This window comes from Periplaneta americana, chromosome 17, assembly GCF_040183065.1.
Source record: "Periplaneta americana isolate PAMFEO1 chromosome 17, P.americana_PAMFEO1_priV1, whole genome shotgun sequence".
NCBI classification, from domain to species: domain Eukaryota; kingdom Metazoa; phylum Arthropoda; class Insecta; order Blattodea; family Blattidae; genus Periplaneta; species Periplaneta americana.
Genome location: NC_091133.1, coordinates 72,089,434 through 72,105,344, shown reverse-complemented (window position 1 = coordinate 72,105,344; position 15,911 = coordinate 72,089,434). Strand labels below are relative to the sequence as shown.

The following is a 15,911-nucleotide window of genomic DNA, read 5'->3' as shown; positions in this document are numbered from 1 at the left end:
TCAGAAGTTATCAATTATATTTCAGAAAGTGTTAATTGTATTTGAGAATAGCATGAGCCAACAATTTGCTATATTCATAATTCTAACATTCATAGGATTGTGGATAATTATTTTGAACTGTGTTGTATGTACCATATTTTACAAATCACAATACACATACAGTAGTTTGTAATTCACAGTTTTTCGATGATATATTGACAAAGTGAATTGTAAAATACAGGAAAGTCAAAGACAAAATGAAGCCTAATAAATTCGTTATTGCAAACTCATGATAAAAAATTTACATAGTTTCCATGATAACAAAAGTAAATGATTGGAATGTCATTGGACTTATGTTTGGTGCGCGAGGAACATTTCCCAAATTTACATTGGAGATCCTCAGAAAATTAAAGGTTCTTGATAAGACTCTTCAGACAATTGCATCAACCATTTTAAAATCTTCATTGAACATCATCAATCACCATCTCTAGTCATCTTTATAGTTTTCAATGTATATTATTTATTTTCAATAAAGTTTTATCGTTTTGATAGCTACCAAATCTTGTCTTTTTTAAAATTTCATTATGTATTTTTTTAACATTAATTTACATTTTCTTTTTGTTCATTTGAATTGATTAGGATGCCGATATTATAAATCCAAGATTTGGACGGCTATCATTTCGATGATATTCTCTCTGAAATACAATTGACGAATCTGAAATAAAAATTACACTTTCTGAAATACAATTGACGAATCTGAAATACAAATGATGTTTTCTGAAATAAAATTGACGAATCTGAAATACAAATTATACTTTCTGGAATACAATTGACGAAACTGAATACAAATGATGATTTGTGAAATACAATTAATTAATCTGAAGTACAAATGATGCTTTGTGAAATACAATTGATTAATATGAATTATAAATGATACTTTCTGATATAAATACATCCGGAAAAGTTGTAGTCATTACGGAAATCGAATAAAATAAAACAATTGTATATATCTGTCAAAATTTAACTTTTCTGTGGATATATATTATTTTAATGTACCGAAGTACATATGATATTTCCATGCAGATATTCTGCGTCATCATACGATGAAAGAGTAATGGAACGGAGAAAAATTCTCTCCGGCGCCGGGATTTGAACCCGGGTTTTCAGCTCTACGTGCTGATGCTTTATCCACTAAGCCACACCGGATAAAACTCCGACGCCGGTTAGAATCGTCTCAGATTAAGCTCCAACTCTTGGGTTCCCTCTAGTGGCCGCCCTCTGCACTACGTCATAGATGTCTATGAACGCAGGACCGAAGTCCACACATGTTCTGAGGTGCACTCGATATGAGTGACTAGTTGGCCGGGATCCGACGGAATAAGCGCCGTCTTAAATCACGAAGTGATTTACGCATATCATATATATTATTTTAATGTACCGAAGTACATATGATATTTCCATGCACATATTCTGCGTCATCATACGATGCAAGAGTAATGGAACGGAGAAAAATTCTCTCCGGCGCCGGGATTTGAACCCGGGTTTTCATATCGAGTGCACCTCAGCACATGTGTGGACTTCGATCCTGCGTTCATAGACATCTATGACGTAGTGCAGAGGGCGGCCACTAGAGGGAACCCAAGAGTTGGAGCTTAATCTGAGACGATTCTAACCGGCGTCGGAGTTGTATCCGGTGTGGCTTAGTGGATAGAGCATCAGCACGCAGAGCTGAAAACCCGGGTTCAAATCCCGGCGCCGGAGAGAACTTTTCTCCGTTCCATTACTCTTTCATCGTTTTCTGTGGATGTTATTGCAATGTAATAATCAGAAATAGTTCGAGACATAATTAAAAAGTCAACTATGATGGTAAAAATATTTGGAATCGCTCTTTCTTCAGTGTTTAACTGTAACTAATTATGAGGGAAATGTATGATTCACTTTTGTGATACTCATTTTTTATCTTGTGATTAGATTGTGATTTTTATTCAGTGGACGTTCATTTAATCTATTCCGTCTCTAATTATCTAATTTAAATTTAACAAACAGAAACTACTTGATTGTCTACAGTACGAAATAAATATAGAAACCAGATTAAGATAAAAAAAAAACGTAAATTTAATATGCACATCACATACTTACCAGACTCGAAAATAGTTTAACATGTATCCCATTATTTTGGCACTTAAGTATTGGCATGTTATTAATTACAAGCTTCGCGTCGTCCGAAATCCATATTAAATATTAATGTTAGCTCATTACAATTCCCGAAGAACAAACTATTACTACACCTTTAACGTCAGCAATTTCATTTCATATCAATACACGAACCACACCAAGTAACAATTATCACAACTTTTTAAGTGTATGTTTGTGAAATGTAGTTCCACCGTGAGTTACAATTAATTTTATAACCTGCCTTAGGTGAATAACCTTGTACGTAAATTGTACACCTCGATCTAGCCCGCTGCATAAAAACCTCGTCCTGCAGATACAATTCTACTATAATCATTCCAGTTCAACAACCTGCCAGTATGGAGAAAGGAAAAATATCTACCCTTGGATTAAAACACTCTAAAAATGTAGAAAGTCAATAATAAATCACACGATTGGCACTCAATTCTTAACCACTTCTCAATAATTTATAGATACGCAGAAAAGTCAATAATTTCGTTACAGTACTTTTGAACACAAGTCCCGCGCCGTGATGCCGCTGTCTAAGGCATCTTGCCTAGGACTCACATTACGGAATGCGCGCTGGTTCGAGTCCTCTTGGGGGAAGAAATTTTCTCATGAAATTTCGGCCATGTATGGGACCGGTGCCCACCCAGCATCGCGATGCACTTGGGGAGCTACGATGGGTAACGAAAATCCGGTTTCGAAAACCAGCTATAACGGCTGGGGGGATCATCGTGCTAACCATATGATACCTCCATCTGGTTGGATGATCGTCCACCTCTGCTTCGGCATGTGGACGTGAGGCCAGCAGCCGGCTGGTCGGTCTTGGCCCTTCATGGGCTTCAGCCCCATGGATTTACTTTACTTTACTTACTTTTGAACACAAGGACCCGGAAATTCATGCAGTTTCGTTTTTTCCTGGGGCAATAACTATATTTTAATAGTAAGTTATAAATGATATGGAAGCTACTGACACTGTTTTAATTTGAAATGAAAAGAAAAGTTTAAAATGGTTTGGTTATTTATTGAGAATGGGAAAGAATCGCTGTCCTAGCAAAATTTACTAGTGCGTACCTTTACGAAGGAGGAAAAAGAATACCTATACCATAAAAAACATGGAAGAATGCAATTAAAGAAACTATGTAATCGTGAAACTCGGGAGGAAATTAAGCACAGGATAAACATGGGAAATGCGTGTTATTTATTATTCGGTTGAGAAGCTTTTGTCATCTAGTCTGCTGTCAAAAAATCTGAAAGTTAGAATTTATAAAACAGTTATATTACCGGTTGTTCTGTATGGTTGTGAAACTTGGACTCTCACTTTGAGAGAGGAACAGAGATTAAGGGTGTTTGAGAATAAGGTTCTTAGGAAAATATTTGGGGCTAAGAGGGATGCAGTTACAGGAGAATGGAGAAAGTTACACAACGCAGAACTGCACGCATTGTATTCTTCACCTGACATAATCAGGAACATTAAATCCAGACGTTTGAGATGGGCAGGGCATGTAGCACGTATGGACGAATCCAGAAATGCATATAGAGTGTTAGTTGTGAGGCCGGAGGGAATAAGACCTTTGGGGAGGCCGAGACGTAGATGGGAGGATAATATTAAAATGGATTTGAGGGAGGAGGGGTATGATGGTAAGGACTGGATTAATCTTGCTCAGGATAGGGACCTATGGCGGGCTTGTGTGAGGGCGGCAATGTACCTCCGGGTTCCTTAAAAGTCATAAGTATGTAAGTATGTAATCGTGAAACGTCACATAAGAAAAAGGTTTTAAGAGAGGAACATGACGTCTGCAAATAGGGAAACAGTGTAATAATGTATAACAATCCGTGATTATGTGTGTGTATCCACTTCACTTACGTGATTCAGGTTCCGCTTATTGCGGACAGATGGCAAGACTGTGATCCATTTTCAAGTTACACACCACTTCGGAAGGCCACGTTGTGCATGATGTATCTGTGGAGAGTTGTGGATATGTAGTGTGGAGAATGGGTGGTGGTGATGATGATGATGATGATGATGATGATGATGATGATGATGAAGAGAGAAAGGGAAACCTGGTGCCGGCACATAGCCCACTCCTGTCGAATAGCACCAAGGGGGCCGCCAGGCTTTACGTTCCCATCCGACGGACGAATCACTATCAACAATGACATATGCCTTCCCTTCATATGCACTGCGGAGAGATTTGGCATATTGGTGGTTATGTAGTGATTAGAAGTTGTGCACCGCCTCCTTTTATAATCCGTGATTGTAACTATATAATATATACACGACAATTTTGTCTGTCTGTCCCTCCCCGTTCTTCGAAAACGGTGCGTAATACAGAAAGACTCTAATGACCAAAAAGTATTCCATTTTGATAGTCTCGGGAAAACTATTGGTTTCTTTCAGTGGGCCACAAATCTTCATCATCGAATGTTTAAATGGAAAAATATTGCAATTCACGCTATTTCGTTTAAAGGCCTGCTACTAAACGACGTTAACGACAATGTAATGGGTAATTCTGCAGTGAAGCAGGCCGTGGATAGAGATGCGAATTTGCTTTCAAATGATTCACATTAAGCATATCAGATAGTACTGATATAAGTTGATAACACAAATAATAAGGCAACACTACTTGACACAAAGTTTACTGTTGTAATTAGCGACATGATTTACTATGACTCCAGGTGGTATTATTCACAAAATGAATGATACAATAATACTTGATGCAGAGTTGAATTGAAATCATGTGATAAGAATTACTATGACATCAAATGAAAATAAGTAATACTTTACTTTATTTTACTTAGTCGATCCTCTTCTACCACCTGGTGTAGAGGTTTCACAAAGAGTCTTCCATCTCACACGGTCCTGAGGAATGGACCTTGTCTTTTTCCATTCAATCCCTCTCTCACGCATGCTATCTTGGAGTCCTTGTTTCCAGGTCTGCCCCGGTCTTCCTTTAGGTCTTTTACCCTCAATTCTAACTTGTCACTCTATTTTTGGGTATGTATCATTGTTCATTCTAGCCAAATGTCCAAACCACCTTAATTGTGATAATTTTATTTGTTCTATGAGAGGATCAATTCCTAGACCTAGCCTTATTGTTTGGTTCCGTATTCTATCTCTTCTAGTTTTTCCTTCTATTCTTCTCCATATAGGCCTAGGCCTATAAATGTGGGGATATACTACGAGTATATATGGTTTTATGTACAAAATAAGTAATAATGATTACGATATAAGTTGATATTATTACATACTAGCCGTACCCGTGCGCTCCGCTGCACCCGTTAGAAATAAATATAAAGTAATTACATAATTAAAATAGGACATTTGATCCAGGGAACATTCGTGTTTGATATAAGGATAAATCGTTTATTATGTTACTTAATTTAAATTGTATTTGCATAATTAAAATGCGATCATTTTGATCCAGAGACCACTCATTTGGTCATAAAAATTATTTTAGGAAATACAGGAAACGAATGTACAGAATAGCCTATCAAGTTTTCTGTGCATAAGAAGCTATTTTAATCTTACCTGTCCTCGATTCACTCAGAAGTTACTGTAATAACATTATAGCATTATGCCCATCTAGAGAAACTACACTTTCCAATGGTGAATTAATAATTAATTATACGAATCGGTTAATTTAGCTTCCGATATTACTTCATACAAACACAGAAACATTCTCTGTAGGCTATCTTTCATAGCTTTCGATTGTTGCTGTCCAAGGCCCCTTATAGACGAAGTCATTTGTTTTTTAATTCATTACACGGTCTTAGATGGCAGTTATTTTAATTTTAAAACTCATTTATCTCATTAAATATCAGTCCTATCAAATTTTTTCAAGGAATAAAACTTATCGGAAATGAGTTTTAAAGAAACTTTTGTTATGTAACATTTATCACAAAAATCAATAATAAGCGAGATATTTCGATTTATTTAATTCAGGCCCCCTTTTAAATAATGTATTTTAAATGCCATATAGTCTAAAATCTAAGTTACAACGAACTTAATTTATATTCCAATTTTCATCGAAATCCATTCTGCCATTATCGCGTGAAAAGGTAACAAACATACAGACAGACAGACAGACAAAAATTTCAAAAAAGCGATTTTCGGTTTCAGGGTGATTAATTATGTATGTTAGGACCAATTATTTTTGGAAAATCGAAAATTACCAGAAAAATTCGGCTACAGATTTATTATTAGTATACATTATACTATACGTCAAAATTGACGTAATTAGAGATACGGTTATCTCACGAAACGTAATTACAGTGTGGGACTCATCTCACCGGCCCTTAATGGAGGAGAACATCACAGGGAAAGCTGGGAGCGAGGATGTAGTGGAACTGGAGGTGATGACAGGCTAAAGTCTGACCATTCACCTACCGCAGAAGTTAATACATATATAGTGATTCGTTAATGTTTATATGAAGCTTGTACTATAGAAGTTATCAGCTCGGAAGCTGGCGAATAGGGGCGTGGTTTCAAGTAGCTTTGGAGTGAGTAACAGTTGATGCATTCCTTTTGTATTCTTCACAGGGCCGGTGAGGTGAGTCTCATACAACAGAGTGAAGTTGATAGTATTATTAGTAATATACTGTATATTTATATATACCAGCGGTGACCAAAGCGGGTGTCGTGATTACATCGTGTAGTAAGACATTCAAACGGGTACGAGGAGTTTCCTGTACATTGTTGTGTGCTTATTCACGTACTGAAGGCAAGCAGTGGCGATCTCATGTCGCTCTACAAACTCCGTCTCTACAAGCAGTAAGAGGTGGTTTCGTAAAGAATGAGAAGGAGAACTTCAACGATTGAATTAGGAGTATATAGAAACATTAATTGCCACGCTGAATACTGTATTATTACTATTATCTTTAGGCTACTGAGCACTAAGTATGTGTTTCTATAATTCTGCTGTACGTGAATGAATATTGATAGTTTTAGACCTCTCCCTAGAAGAATACAATTATTAGGTTTTATCTCAATTCTAATCTTCTTAATCTTTAGATGAGGGTAACTATTTATTAGTTATTCATTTAATAATAATATTGTAGAAAAACTGATTCAATATTATGTGCCAACGAAATGTTAAACGCTAGGAATTGACATGTCTTAAATCATAGCCAGGAAGAGAAAGATGAGATAAAAAAATGTAAGGAAGTCAGCTACCTAATGTGGTTTGAAACATCTCGTGCTCTAAAGCCTATTAATAGAACAGAATTTCTCAAAAGAGTAATATTAAAAATAACTTAAATAACTTGTCCATAAGAAGTTTCTAATTTTGAAAAACTACGAATTTCTCGACCAAGTATCAAGAGAAGAATTTAGAAAATTCCTGATTATACTCAAGAGGAAGTTTAAAAAAGAAGCAAGAAAAATCGTATATTATTTACTGGCTCCTAATGTCAGCAGTGACATTACTGATACAGCAAAACTTGAGATTTTTATCCGCGGGATTGATCAATATGTTAGTACAGGAACCACCACTGGTTGTAGTTTTCATGCCAAGTACCTTTCCTCCGTCTCCTTACTTCATAGGTTGTCTGTCGCATGTAATCACTGCAGCTCAGTTTTGGTCACCGCTGATATATACATACACACAGTGGATTGTTATGTGTCTTATTAAATGTTGTTAGTATTTGTGTCGTGAAATATTTTGAAAGAGTTTATTGTTACTGAAGCTAAATTTTGACACGTTATCGAAAAAATATGTAATTCCTTAAAAGAAAAGTGACACGTCGCTCGTTGCTAGTCGTAACGATTTCTGCGATTTTTAGTGCATTAAAACATTTATTGTGACTATTTATTTTCATACGAGTAATAAGAATGATCTCATAGATTATGTAGATATACTGAAATGCTTGAAAAAGAAAGGGGAGTACATCGAGAAAAACCGTACTCCCCTAAAACCTGTTTTTCCATCAAAATTGCACATGGATCTCCGGTGTTGAATCCATGTCTTTGGCATTGAAAACCAACGCTCTAAATTTACTGAATATGTACTTCAACTTTTTACTCTGGGGTGTGATATCTAGTCTAAAATTTTACATTGAACTTTCCTCCATTCTTTAATTTGTTTTCCTTTTTCTGTGAAGTGCAATTTAAATTATTCAGTACATGGTAAATTATTTAGAGAACTAAAATTAGAAGCCTTTGTCTCGGAGTTACTTAAAACTCTTAAATTGGAGTGGCGAACTGTGGATAATCTACATTTTAATGTGCTGTTGGTGGTAGCCCGTCCACTGCGTGACGTAACGCGATTTTCAAACAATGGTCTTATTGTTTCCTAGCAGCAATTTTTACTACCGGCAACCCCGCCATCCTCTGGTTTATTATTGGATGAGTTACAGGGTGATTCAGAAAATAGGTCACGTTTAATATTTTGTCGTCTCACCGGTCTAACTATTACCATTCCCACAATTTGTTGCGATGTTGTTCAAACCCTACTGTGTGCAAGGGTCTTTAACCCTTTCCAGCCCAAATTAAATTGAAAATTAAAAATAAATATTTTGACATGAAGGAGAAACGCTGCCCGGTAGTGTTTTGTTTCGGGATTTCAGGGGTGCCAGCTATCTTAAAAATAACTAAGAATATGGCTATGATAACATATGGAGTCATTTGGCATTTTACATGCATTCTCAGAGCAGGGAAAGTGTATGATGCCATATGGAATCATTGGGCTGGAAAGGGTTAAAAGCGATGAAACTTCTTAGAATATTTTCTTCAGAAACGATAAGACGGAGAAGTTCTGTGTCCTAGGTTCCTGTACCTGATTGAGAAGTAACCATACAAATTTATTAATACAGTATTTCCTCGCCTATGAAGTTTCTGCTTTGCTGAGGGAACACCTCTTGAAAAAAAATCCAAAGCAAGTAACTTATCCCAACCACGATTTGAACCAGGGCTCTTCGTTTCATTGTCAGACACCGTTATTTCACAGCCGTAACCTTTCCCATTTATAAACATCACTCTTTTATGTAGGCTCATAAAATGTTCGCCTAAGGACACATTCGTCCGTAAAGCAAAGACTTCATAGGCGAGGAAATATTGTATTCCTAAATTTGTATGGTTACTTCTCAATCAGGTACAGGAATCTAGGACACAGAACTTCTCCTTCTTGTCCTCTCTGAAGAAAGTTTTCTAATTAGGCTTAAATACAATTTGCTGTAATATTTAAGTACAGTATGTGTAAAGAACGGAATGAAATAAGCTGTGAATAACAGTCAATCTTCCAATAATAATAATAATAATAATAATAATAATAATAATAATAATAATAATAATAATAATAATAATAATAATAATAATAACAATAACAATAATAACAATAATAGAGCAATTCCATGAAAATGTCATACCGAGATGATTTTTTAAAATTAATGTGAAAATATTTTGTTGAAGAAACATGTATCTTCATAATTTAAGTTGACTTATTTAATTAAATAATGTTTCAAATGTCCTCTGTTTTAGGTTATAACTTGCTGCAGACCTCATATTCCAAACACTTAAAAAAATCACATGTAAAGAAACATATATTTCGTATCACAATTTGGACATGTAATTTTTTTATTTATCTTTTTACTTCGGACGCTGTACCAACTACTAGGTTATTTAGCATTGATGGGAGTGGTGATAGCGAGATGGTGTTTGGCGAAATGAGGCCGAGGATTCGCAATACATTATCTGAAATTTGCCTTACGGTTGTGGAAAACCTCGGAAAAAAAACCAACCAGGTAATCAGCCCAAGCGGAGATCGAACCCGCGCCCGAGCACAACTCCGGATCGGTAGGCAAGCATCTTAGCCGACTGAGCTACGCCAGTGGCTATTTGTTTTATTTCAAACGTCTTTTTTGTATACCATATTTACTTTTGATATTGCCTTGAAATAAATATGAAAATAGTTCGATGGTTATTTTAAGGTTTTAAATAACTTAGAAACACTATAATTATTTGTAGACGTTTGAGATGGGCAGGGCATGTAGCACGTATGGGCGAATCCAGAAATGCATATAGAGTGTTAGTTGGGAGGCCGGAGGGAAAAAAACCTTTAGGGAGGCCGAGACGTAGATGGGAAGATAATATTAAAATGGATTTGAGGGAGGTGGGATATGATGATAGAGAATGGATTAATCTTGCTCAGCATAGGGACCAATGGCGGGCTTATGTGAGGGCGGCAATGAACCTCCGGGTTACTTAAAAGCCAGTAAGTAAGTAAGTATAATTATAATTATACTTACTTACTTACTGGCTTTACAAATAATTATTTGTACTTAAGTTACAAATGGAAAATATATATAAATATAAATTTGGCTTCGCTTATGAAAAGGTTGCCAGATTTGACAAAGCGTATTACATATAATTTGGAAACACACCTAAAAGGTAAAATTATATACATTTGAAACGATTAGGGAATCGAATATACAAAATGTCAGAAAAAAATTACACCTAAGTAGCGTTTGTGCTCATTTACAGTTAAGAAGTGGGGGGGGGATATCATCAGATAGGTTAAAATGATTTGAATGCCATATACCGCGAGAAAAATAATAGTACGGATTTATTGGCATTGATATCTAAACCAATCAACAGCCATCACTTAAGATAACTTGAAATATTCATTATCACTCCCAAACAAATGACTTCTCAATATCTGAACCGATGGCTATTTCCTTCACAATGCTGTGTGTTAGCCCCAGGTTTTTACATTTGTTGGCAAAGAAGGAGGGTATGGTACCTCGTGCTCCCACCATCAGACCTATTAGGCCTACATCAATGTGGGACAGGCTATATTTATCTTTATAGAACGGGATTGTTGGTTCATAGATCCGATTCTTTTCACTGTCTACCTCATGTGGTTGATCTCCATGTGTCTCAAATCTGATGGTGGGATCGAGAATGTATGCCGAGTTGTTCTTAATGGCAATGATATCAATTCTCCGAACACTTTCTTGTGTGGCTAGTCCCTGCACCTCTTGATGGAATGTAAACCCTACTTCCTTTAGTGCCTCGGCCAGCATAGAACGAACAGCATGGTGACGGATGTTGCGAAGGGCTTCACTATAGGGGCAGAAGCCAAGGATATGGGGAAGAGTTTCAATCTCGCTGAGACAGCGCCTACAGCGGGTACCATCCCGACTTATACCCGGTACAGCTCGGACCGGAGCGACATAGCCTACCATTTTAAGGACGTCTATCCATTCCGAGAGGGTTAGACCTTTGTGATTTCTTATCCAGCTGTTTGATGGGGGGAACTCTTTGTTGAGAATCACTCCTTTACCCTTTTGTTGCAATGCACACCAATTTTCAAATTCTTTTCCTCTTAAAGCGTCTCTAACTTTTCGAAAATTTTCACGATTATTTAAAAAAGAATTAGCAGGAGTTAATTTAAGGCTCTTTAAACATGTTTTACTCTCCTCAATAAGGTCCACAGTGGAAGGATAAATATTTTAACCCTTAAATTGGCAAAACTTTATTTCTCACACTAGTTTATTAAACCGTGTCGGACTGTAAAGAAAACAACTATCGCAATGTCCATATTTTATATGTTGTGCAATGTTATAGTATTGTGAAGTTTTAATTTTCCTACCAATTTTTTTTCTATTGTTCTATTAAAATTACAGCATATAGCCTATTAACCTGTAGTATCCTATCGGATACAATATTATCAATTTAAGGCTTAATAATAAACTAATTCAACCTTGCTTTCTTCTTTATTAACATGTTTGTTACTGAAATTGAATTTGGATGGTTCAGACCCGAGTATAGTGAAGCCCAGGGATGGGTTTAGGGCTGCAAGAGTCATGGAGTAGAACGGAGAACAGCCTGTCTTTTGGAAGGCTTTACGTTTCTATGAAGTTTATGAAGACTGTAGAGGGCTAACGGACTTGTAAAAATAACCGGTGCGACAGTCCTACTTCCTGACTGAGACAGTTTACTTGGGTGCGTTCTGTAACAGTGGAGGTGAGTTACGATGGGCGTGTTCTCGATGACATACTACACTACTCCGGGGCTCGTGTGGGTGTGTTCACTGACACCAGGATGCGTGCCTGCGGAACAAGGTACGTTCAGGAACTTCTTACTAAGTTATTGACGTTCCCTTGAGCGTTTTCAATTTCTAACCTATGCATTCGCGTGTTTCGCGTCAGGTTATTAGACACAACAAAAGAATAAGTCTTATCTCCCACTCCACTACCTCAAACCCTGTGGGTATACATAGGATCTGTATATTAAAACATGTAAGAGGGTCGTCTCAATAGATTGACTACGCACTGAAATGGTCACGAGTTCGATCCTGCAGGGAATTTAACCGTTCTTAAGTCAGCTAACAGTTTCTGACTAAAGGGAACATGGCAGATCTCTGTTGAACAGGTTGTGGTACAGGGACATCACTTTATTTTTACTAACATTTTTAATATTAACCTGGCTATACCTTTGAATTAACTGTTGACAACCGGAAACACGTTTGCTTCCCCCTTCCACGACTGGAGTTCAATGATACTGGCGTAAAATACAAACAAATCACTTTACTAGGTATAGGAGGGAAGAAAAGTATTTCATCCATTTACGTAATCCAGGAAATATAGCGATTTTGAGTTTTATAATTTTCATTAGGTTTTTGTTCAATCAAAATACAGTACAGCATTAACAATGAGTGTTTTTACTCACGAACTGAGCTATCCATTTGGACGTATTCATTATGCAGTGTATATTATACTGTCTACAGCACATTAGCGTACAATATAGAGAATGAAGTTAAATTTTAAAATAATCATAATATGGATATTTAAACACATTTTTTAAAATGGTGGCCGTTCATTTCGATACAGGCTTCGGTTCTTTTGTGCATATTATCGTACTGTAGACTATTGTACCTAATTCTAATTACCAGTTTCGTCCTTCGTACTAGTAACTCGTGTTGAAATAATTCTGTACCTACTCTATATAAGAGTAGGCCTACCTTACGTGCTGTAAATTCAATCTTCACTTCTGCCCGATCCGAAAAGATAAAATTATTCAGACATGCTATCTACTGTCCTTCCAAGTGGTTATGTCGCAGGGTCGTAGAAAGGGGGGAAATCACGTGACAGTTAATTACTTAACGAGGCCATTTTATTGAAGTTATTTTAAACAGTTGTATAATATTACGTAGACGTCCAATTAATGTTTTCAGAAAAGAGCTAAGACAGCCCAGCCACTTGTCTTTACAGAGAGGCGAGCAGAAGCGGGTGCGGGAAAACCGAGATGCGACGTAGGCAAACGGACGACAGTACCTGTGCGAAAATATGATTCAATATTGAAAGCTCTTTCGTCACTGGAAAACGTGAACATATTTCTGAAACGTACTATACTCACTAACTCAGTACTGCTTACTATAACTGTAAGGCGACTTTGACTGCATACGCGGTCTTGGATCTGTGTGGAGGACGGTTATAAGTTTACTAGTAGAGGGATGGGAGTGAAGTACAGTAAAAAACTCAGTTACAATAAAAATTGAAGTAAAAATAAAATGATGTCCCTGTAGATTTTTTTCTCCGATTTCCTCGGTTTATGTTGCCATTTTCATTACTCTGTTGCTCCATTGTCACCGTATCACAATGATCATAATTATAGATTTATCATCATCATCATCATCATCATCATCATCATCATCATCAGCAGCAGCATCGTCGTCTTCGTTACCACCAGCACTATTATAATAAACTAAATTATATTTATAAAGAAACTATTTATTTTTAACAATAAGAACCATGTAATACGTTTATTATTTTTAATCATATCCCTCGGCCTTTAATTTATAAAAATACTTGTGTATTTATTGTAAATAATATATTTTATTACTCGACAGAGGCTAGTGGAGCCGCGGGCGTAATGTGAACTATCGCGATGCGGTATTACGAACGCAGGAGCAGTAGCGCCACGGCTCCGGGCTGCAGGACTTCACAGGCCTTGGTCGAGTTACACTTACATCTCCGAGCCATCTGATACAGCGTACATTTAACTATACTCTGCTTAGGACTGGCAACTTACACCTATACAAAGTGAATCGTAAATAATGTCATTAATTTTCTTGAGATATTTCAAACAAAAAAGTTTAATATAAATTTTGCTCGTTTTTTCTTCCTTTTCGAGATAAAAATTGTTTTATAAGAAATATTTCATGACTTGTTTTGAGAAGGCATTGATTGAATTCCCAATATGCTCAGTCCATTTAAGAGAACAGTATATTATGACCATAAATGATCGAAAGAATTTGTGCAGAAATATGATCCGAACAAATATAACTCTTCAGATAAAATTTCTGCACATTTAAAGGACAAAACGAAAATTCTTTCATTAATTTATCATCATAATACACTTACTTACTTACAAATGGCTTTAAGGAACCCGCAGGTTCATTGCCGCCCTCACATAAGCCCGCCATCGGTCCTTATCCTGTGCAAGATTAATCCATTCCCTATCATCATATCCCACCTCCCTCAAATCCATTTTAATATTATCCTCCCATCTACGTCTCGGTCTCCCCAAAGGTCTTTTTCCCTCTGGCCTCCCAACTAACACTCTATATGCATTTCTGGATTCGTCAATACTTACTACATGCTCTGCCCATCTCAAACGTCTGGATTTAATATTCCTAATTATGTCAGGTGAAGAATACAATACGTGCAGTTCTGCGTTATGTAACTTTCTCCATTATCCTGTAACTTCATCCCTTTTAGCCTCAAGTATTTTCCAAAGAACCTTATTCTCAAACACCCTTAATATGTTCCTCTCTCAAAGTGAGAGTCCAAGTTTCACAAGCATGCATAATAACCGGTAATATAACTGTTTTATAAATTCTAACTTTCACATTTTATGACAGCAGACTAGATGACAAAAGTTTCTCAACCGAATAATAACACGCATTTCCCAGATTTATTCTGAGTTTAATTTCCTCCCGAGTCATAATAGACTGCTGTCTTAAATTGACTGAGCGTATTAGAAATCAAATCAATAGCTTTCCCAAAACATGCTATGAAATATTTTATATAAAACAATTTTTATATATCGAAAAGTAAGCAAAAACGAGCAAAACTGTATTAAACCTTTTTGGTCGAAATATCTCAAGGAATAATTACTTGAAATTAATGATATTACATTCACCCTATATGTCCTCGTTGGCCATGTTTAGGATATCTGTGTGGATCTATTGTTAAGTTCATTCGATTTTCATAATTTTTATATCCGAAAGTAAAGCTATGGTTGTTAAAGGATTTAGGAAGGCTCAAACCGATAATGTATCACTGGTAGATTATTGGCTTGATTTTTATTTAGGTCTGGACTAGGGACGGTTCATTGCAGTTATGCTTACATTGGCCCATTTGTGCCCTATATATGCGTTGATCGACAAAGTCCAACATGTGGCCTGAGTGAATCCGATACTGACAGGTGGACCACTTCCTCAGCCCTGACAGACCCATCGGAAACTCTTATTACCCCTTAGACTTCACCCCATAATGATTTTAATTATTTCGAATTAGGCCTATATATGATATGAGGAGAAGATAAAAGTGTGTTGGAGGAATGTTATATAGAAATGGGAGTACCCCAGGAAAACCCCCCTGCAACATCTGCTTTTTCCACTACAATTTTCATGACTACCTGACCGAGGATTGAATCCGGGTCGCTTGGATTTAAGACAAGCCACAGATGCGGCAAACCGATAAATTACACATTTGTTAATACGAGGGCTATTCATAAAGTAACTTCCGTTTTC

At 36.6% G+C, this 15,911-nt stretch overlaps 1 protein-coding gene and 1 non-coding gene across 2 annotated transcripts in view; both read left to right on the top strand.

Moving 5' to 3' along the window:
- The window catches only part of LOC138692748 (papilin-like), a 713,385-nt gene that overhangs the window by 233,518 nt on the left and 463,956 nt on the right, over window positions 1–15,911 (top strand). The gene's annotated exons all lie outside the window — the stretch shown is intronic.
- On the top strand, window positions 1,669–1,740 carry TRNAC-GCA (transfer RNA cysteine (anticodon GCA)). Its single transcript has one exon. It is a non-coding gene; the product is annotated as a tRNA-Cys (tRNA).